The following is a 7892-nucleotide window of genomic DNA, read 5'->3' as shown; positions in this document are numbered from 1 at the left end:
CCCATTAGCTGTTAGAACCTTGGGAGGAGGGACGATGTTCTGGCTCCTCCTGGGAAGGAGTTTTTAGCAACAAACTCTCCCCCTCTTCCACCATTTCAGTTTGGTTAACGATCCTGTGAATCCCACCTCATTAACCATGTCACTTTGCTTTAATTAGTGCTTCCTGAACCTGGGTATATGTCTTTGTAGATTAAGTAAAACAAGCCCATATAATTTTCCTTGGATTTTTTAAAGTTCAGCCATCACTATTTTCTAAACTATTTTTAGAAAGTGCATTTTGTGTTTGCTTTTTCCATAAGGTTTGGCTTTTATTCTTTTCTGACTTCAAAATATGGATACGAATTTTTTTCTGGTGAACAGTCTATATATAGTGTATAACTATTTTTATAAAATAATGTATCTACTGAATATGCATGCATACACTAATGTACATTAAATACCAACAATCTTAGGTTTTATGAGAGTTGTGGCGTTCCATTCTTCAACTTTGAACTTAAGCTTTTGCACCTAGATTTCCAGCTCCTGCTTTTGAAAAACTAAGTCACAGAGCCCTATGAGCAATTTGGTTCTTCGTGCAATTAGAACTTTCTCCTGCATTATAATTTAGTGTAAGGTTGAATTGAACAAAATATAATGAGTCATTTTACTGAGGCTTTTAGGGAAGTTATTTTTTGAAGGTCTGCCTAAAAGGCTCAAATATACCTGAATTAAAAAGAATGACAGGCTGCAATCAGGACTATAAAATAAAGGTTCTCAGTAAGCAGCCATATTACAATCAGAACGTGAATAGAGCAGATCCCTGTCTTGTGTGCAGAGGCAGAGGAAATGATGAATACCTTAGGTAACTCATTCTGTACAAAATCAATCTTTCAATGTCAATTTTAAATGAACTAATTTGTCCACAAATCTGCTCAGTCAGTTTGGAAGGATATTCTGCTTCTTCATATTAGTAAATCCTTTAATCTTGACTAGTCCACTGAGCAAGAAATCTGGAAATATGTTAATATGAATGGACATATGTAGTAGGATCAAGTTTGAGTCTTTTAATTAGTGTCTGCTCAAGTTAGAGCCCCTTTCTTGGTTGAACTATTGACCCATTAATAATATATAGCAAGAGATTATAACTAGCATCGACTCAAAGTTCAATTTAACTTTTTCTTTCTTTCTAAAATTGATATGTTTTAGCATACAAATAGGTTCTATTACAGATTTTTAATACATACATATCATTATAGTTTGTTCTTTTCCATCCATCCTCCTCCCTGACTTTCTCATCTGTTAAACCCCCTCTTCATCTTCTTCCTCCATTAAAGCAATCTCTCATTCTGCTTTCATGGTACCTGCACTCCATTAACCAACCCCTTAAGATGTCACCCTTTCTCTTCATGAACCCCCTTCTACTTTCATGACCTATACATACATCTACACATTCTCATATTAATTTAAATGCAGATTACAAATAAGAGAGAAAATATGCTGGAGTTGTCACACAAGTCTGGCTATAACACTTAACACTGGCTATATCCCTTTTTCTGGTAAATATTATTCTCTGAATTTTCTCTTTGCTGGACTACATTTCCATTTATTTGTACCACAGTTTCTTTATCCATTCTTCTGTGTGTTCCATTTTGTGGCTAATTCACATAGTTCAGTGATGGACATAGATGTGCAAGTATCTCTATGGTACGCTAACTGGAAGTCTTTGGGAGAATATACAGGAGTGACAGCTCTAGTCATATGACTGTTATATTTTCAGTGTTCTGAAGAATCTCGAAAACTGACTTCTGTGATGACTACATCAGTTTACAAACACAGCAGGAGTGTGGGAGTCCCTCTTTCCCGAACTTCTCACCAGCATTGGTTGCCATTTGTTTTCTGTCTGATAGCTACTCTATTCTTTCTGGCAGAAGAATGAATCTCAAAGCAATTTTAATTTGCCTTTCCCCTAGGGCTAAAAACTGAACACCTTTTCAAATATTTATAGACGGTTTCTATTTCTTCTGAGAGCTGTCTATTCAGTTTATTTGCCCTGTTACTGATAAGACAATTTTAATCTTAGGTCAAAATTTTGCAGTTCTTTAAATATAACTTTATTAGTTTTTAGAGAATGTCTTGCAATGTGCCTTATAATATCATCTACCTCTCCCTCAGCTCTCCCCAGATCCATTTCCTTTCCATGGTCTGTTATAGTCTTTTTTTTTTTTTATAAACCAAGAAAGATCAATTTGTGCAGTCCAAATATTCTTGGACATGTTGTGTTCTTTGGGAACTTCCACTAACCAGGGCTTTTACTGATATAGAAAGCTTACCCCCTGTATCAGAGTAGTTAACAATCCCCAGCAGCTCCTTAGCTAGAAATGTGTTAATGCCAAGCTCCTTTCTCCATGCTAGGATTACATGCCTTTGGCTTGCATAGGTCTTATTTATGGTCCAATAACTCTGTGAGAGCACATGTGCAGCTGCTGTGGTGTCCAGAGAACATTGTTTCCTTAGTAAGCATAGACGCTGGTTTTTATCCTGTTTCTGTCCTTGTGTTTTGCAATAATGCCTGGTTCTTGTGGGGAAGTTGTCTATTTTCTAGACTGCATTTAGTGATGACAAATCTGCAGTCTCTTATTTTTCTTCACTGTGGACACTAGTGGGTCTCTGTTAACTGTAATATACTTCAAGTAGAAGTTTCTCAGATGAGGGAAGAGATATATATTTATATATGAATATAGTAAGTCATTAAGGGTTAGTTTAATACTGTATCCACCTATTAAATAATAGAAATAGGTACTCCCCTAGAGTATTTGACCTGTCTAGCTATAGGTTCTTCACCAGTAATGATTTTATATATGAGTTTTATAGGGAAGAACTCAAATCAATCAGAAATTGGTTGATTTCCCCCATGACGTTCTTGCCAGTATTGAACCAATGGATATGTCTTGCAGACCAGCCATTTCACAGGATTCAAAGTGGGTACAACTTATACTGCTTTTTTTACCTCTGAAAGTATATATAGCACTTTCCAGCACTGTGAAAGGTAGCCGTTAATGAGGCTGTTTTTAGATCAATAACCCCTTGATTTCACCAAGTTCTATACCTCATGTATATGGTGTCTTCAGCAATAAGGTCCTATTGTCAAGCTCTGGAGTGAAACCAAGAGCATTGACAATAGCCTGTAATGTTTGTGGGTCTATCGGATCTTACTGGTCAACAATTCATTCTCCTCAAAGAAAATAACTTATTCCTGATATGACTTTTAGCTTTTTTGTTAGCCTTCGGTATCTGGAAGAGACATTGTTGCCTGTTTCAGGGCACCTCCCATACCTCCCATCATGTGTGGATCTGTATGTATGTGTAAAAAGGTTCTATCTTAGTAGGCTTCCATATAACTTCTAGAATCAATACTAAAACTTTCACCGTGAGGCTTCAGAAAGCATTCTGACAACACCTATGAAAGCCTGGCACAAAGAGAAGTGATCAGTGTACCCGTTGCTTGAAGGTGGCATCTTAGTGAGTTGTTCTTGTGTCTCTACTTGTTCTTTAATGCTGAAGACTTTCCCAAACCAGACCTTAATCAATTGCCAAGCTGTCCCATATCACTATGACTACACATTGTGCATCCTCACCCTAATGTCTAAGCATTTTAGTTTTTAATTTCTACAGGTATCCTTAGGTTTGATATGAACCACATGTCTTCAATACGAACTATGTAATAGAATGCAAGATGGAAGAATTTTAGGCACATCTCTTGCCGCTGTTCACATTTTGAAAATGATTGAAAAAGTTTTTCAACTGAAACATATTTCAATGTTAATGAACCAAATTATTATTTCACTAATTGTCATACCATCCTGTATTGTCAGGAGCAATAGCATATACTTATTCACAGAAAATGTTCTCTCTGGAGAAAGAATCCATATTCCATGTTGGAATCCTAAAGAGTAGGTTTTAATACCAATGAAGGCATGGTTCATCAACAAGATAGATAAGATAAACTTCCTCATTGGGAATGAAGTCAAGCAGACAAAAGGCAAAAAAAAAAAAAAACAAACAAAAAACAAAAAAAAACTTTTTTCTTCTGACTTTCTAAGGTGTGTTCCCACCAGAAGGTGTGGTCTATATTTTGGTTGAGTCTTCTAATTTAAAATAATCCAAACAAGAATATCTCCCCCAGGTGTTTTAGTTGCTTGTGTTTTAGTTAATTCTAGATACAGTTGATAACCAATATTAGCCATCACAACTACATTTAATTGGAAATATGAAAGGGTATTTTCACAACTCTTAAATTCAAAATCATTAGTCATACATTCCTAAGAATGTTATCTAAATTCTATACAGCCTTGTTCATTTTTTTCTCCATGTTTTAAAGTTGGGATTTCCTCAGAAATCAAGGTTCTGTCCCACTGGAATAGGTTAGTTGTAACAGGTACACAAGAGACTCCTAAATGAAATACTATAGGCAATTAATAGCTTCCTTCTGCATTGAGCAAGGAAATAAGTATTCTTTAGGAATGAGCCAAGTCAGACTTAATACATATATATATAAGCTGTTGCTAACTAAAAGAACTCAATAGGTTGCATTTTTAAATGTATGCTTGAACATTTGTTACAATCAAAAATTGCTCTGTCAAAGGTAAGAAAAACTTTACTTAGTTTATTTCCTGTAGATATTGATCTGGTATTATGAACATGTTAGAAGATATTTAGTAAGTGCCATTATGCATTGGGTTAAAACAACGTTGAAAGTCACATGAACTGAGTGACATAGCCATTTCTGTGGAAAGAGCTACATTGTACATGTTAATGAACCATGTTAACATGTTATTTCCATGTTACGTAACCACAGACAGCAAGTTCCCATTCCACAACAAGTCCTCATCATTTTACAGAAATCATGTAAATAATAACAGCCTTGAGCCCTTTTGTCAGGTGAATACCTTGACAATAAGGCATTTTGCTATGATTTGATTTTTATGGAAAATATGGAGTAATAGTAAAGTCCTGGGGAAAGTCTTCCATTTATAAAATGCTCTATTAGTAGGCTTCCTTATTGTCAAGTACTGCACTTCCTCAAACTGGAAGCTGTTGAAATGAGCTTTGCTATCCAAACTTTCATTACCTCCCTCTGAAATTATCAAGGACATCTTACTTGTACTCAAAAGTTTCTTTTCTTTGATGATTTAACATGGAAACCAAGGAAATTCTGTTTACATTTTGCCTTTCTACTTGCTTTAGGTCAGTCATGGATCAAGGAAGACCTCTATAGAGTAAGATGGTATATAAAAATTCACTGGTTGTGTCCATTATTAGCTTAGCCACATTTGAATGAATAAATGGACTTTCTATTGTTCAGTAACAAAACAAATGAACCAACTGTCACATGACACTGTCATTCTCTACTAGTGTCTAAAATATCTCAATTACTTTTTGTTGGATATGATACATTAAAGGAATTAAATTATAGCTGTTTTTGTACTTTCCATTATCTTGGAATTCAGAATTGTTTTCCAATTTATCTAGAAGAATTTTCTGAGCTATTCTACAGTGATGCTGTGGTCTGGTTGCAATAAAGAAAGTAGTATAATAAAGTGAGCTAAATAAAATTTTTGACTTTGATTACATATGAATATTATGTATATGTCTACGCTGAAACTCATTGGAAGAACACTGCTATCATGCATGAGCAACAATAGCAAAACTACAGTTATGATGTAGCAAAGAAAAGAATTTTAAGGTTGAGGATCCTCAAAAGTCACAACATTAGTAAGGTTAGAACCACTGCTGCAATCTTCAACTATGGCATATCATTAGGACTAAAAAAGTAATCTGGGTAACCAACAATAATCTTATCTTCTTTTGACAATGGAAAACCATCCTCAATGCCTAGTGGCTTCTGAGTAATAAAATTGATGGCTCCCAGAAGGGCTGGAGTTGTTGAACAACTTTTTAACTTAAAACAAGATATAAATAAGGTTTGCTTCATCACTTGACTCTTCTTTTCACAGTGGAGTTTTCTATAGCATGTGATGCTGTGCCAGTCTTTTTCCACACTAGTCACATTTTTATCAGCCCTCTAATGACACTGCTTTATCTACCAAATGTAAACAAATACTTCATTGTTATATAAATAATGTTCTACAGTGTCCTCACCAGGAACACATTATAATTTATGCATTTTACAAGCAACTCCTTATCTCCTAATGTTCTATGGCAAGATGCCAACAATTCAGTCTCCTCTTCAGGCTCTACTTTTAATTATAATTCTATTGCTGTATTATTATTATTGATTATTTAAACCTTATCTTAAGCTACTTCTCTGCAACTCTGAAGTCTTTAATGTCACACAGCATGATTAGAATAAGCACTTTCCAAACCATTTATACATTTATATTTTAAATTCTTCCCAAAAGGGGGTCTTTTTAAAAATTTAAGGTTTTATTCATGTGTATTTGAGTGTCTGAATCAGTATGTACCACAGTGTGGCAGTACCCAGGGATGACAGAAGGTGGTGTTGGATCCCTCTGAAGCTGGAGTTACATTTGTGAGGGGTTCAATATGAGTTCTGGGAACCAAACTGGGGCCCTCTGGAAAAGCAGCACACATTCTTTCTCTGGTCTCAGAAATGTTCTTAATGATATCTACAATGGCAAACATTTTCTAAAAATGTTCAATTTTCTTAGCCCAGATTCATCAGAGGAATCACTATTTCTGGTCTGACAGGTATAACATTAAGCAAAAGAAATGAAATTCTAAATTACCTCTTGATCTATGGGTCGGAAGATGGATATATGGTTTGTTACTAAGCATAAAATCAATGTCACTTTCACTGTATCTCCAGCTCGAGTGACTAGTGCATTGCCATTCATCAGTGATATTCTGTAAGATGATGTATCAGTTTTCTTAAAAGTGGCTCTAAAATATTCAGTGAACCATAGTAGCAACAGATGGTTCATTTTTCAGGCTTTGTTATTCCCTTCTAAGCACTGACAAGTATCTTTAGTGTGCTTTTGAAGGGCCCATGGGTTCTCAGAATGGCAAGTGGACATGAGCTCCTAAAAGACACAGCTTGCCCTTTGATGTCTTGAAACTGAGCATTGAAACCATTAACTTTGGCTTTTTAGCTATGAAAGCTCTTGATCCATGTTTGTCAACTTTCCTAATCCTGTGACCCTTTCATATAGTTTCTCATGTTGTGGTGACCCCCCAACCATAAAAATTATTTCCCTTGCTACTTCACGACTGTAATTTTACTACTGTTACAAATTGTAATGTAAATATTTTTGGAAATGAGTTTGACGAAAGGGTCTCAACTCACAACTTGAAAATTGCTGTTCTAGATATCAATCTGTTCAATGGAAAGCTGCTACAAAGGCATAGAAAATTCTGCTAATCTCATTCATTGGTTATGTTGCCAGTCTTCCAACTTGTCTCTTATGATCATTTCATGAAATTTTCCTGCATTATTTTGCTGGTTATGATTTTTTTTTGAAATTTATTTTTAGTCAACTTGTTACAAACTAGTTATTTGGAAAGAAGAACCTCAGTTGAGAAAATGGCCTTACCAGATTGGCCTGTAGGGAAGCCTGTGAGGCATTTTCATGATTAATGGTTGATATGGGAAGATTCAGTCCATTTGATACTACTGCTTCTGAGTAGATGGTCCTAGGTGTATAAGAAAACAAACTGAGCAAGTTAGCAGCATTCCTCCATGCTTCCGCCTCAGTTCCTACCTCCAGGTTCTTGCCCTGACTTCCCTTAGTGATGGGTTACTATCTGGAAGTGGAATATGAAATAAGTTACATTTCTTCCCCAAGTTGCTTTTGGTTATGCTGCTCTATCATAGGGATAGAAACCCTAATTAAGACAATTACCTTACTTTTCAAGAGACTTTCTTATCTAAATCT

This window comes from Grammomys surdaster, unplaced genomic scaffold, assembly GCF_004785775.1.
Source record: "Grammomys surdaster isolate TR1022 unplaced genomic scaffold, NIH_TR_1.0 126248, whole genome shotgun sequence".
NCBI lineage: Eukaryota > Metazoa > Chordata > Mammalia > Rodentia > Muridae > Grammomys > Grammomys surdaster.
Note: the sequence above shows the minus strand (reverse complement) of the source record.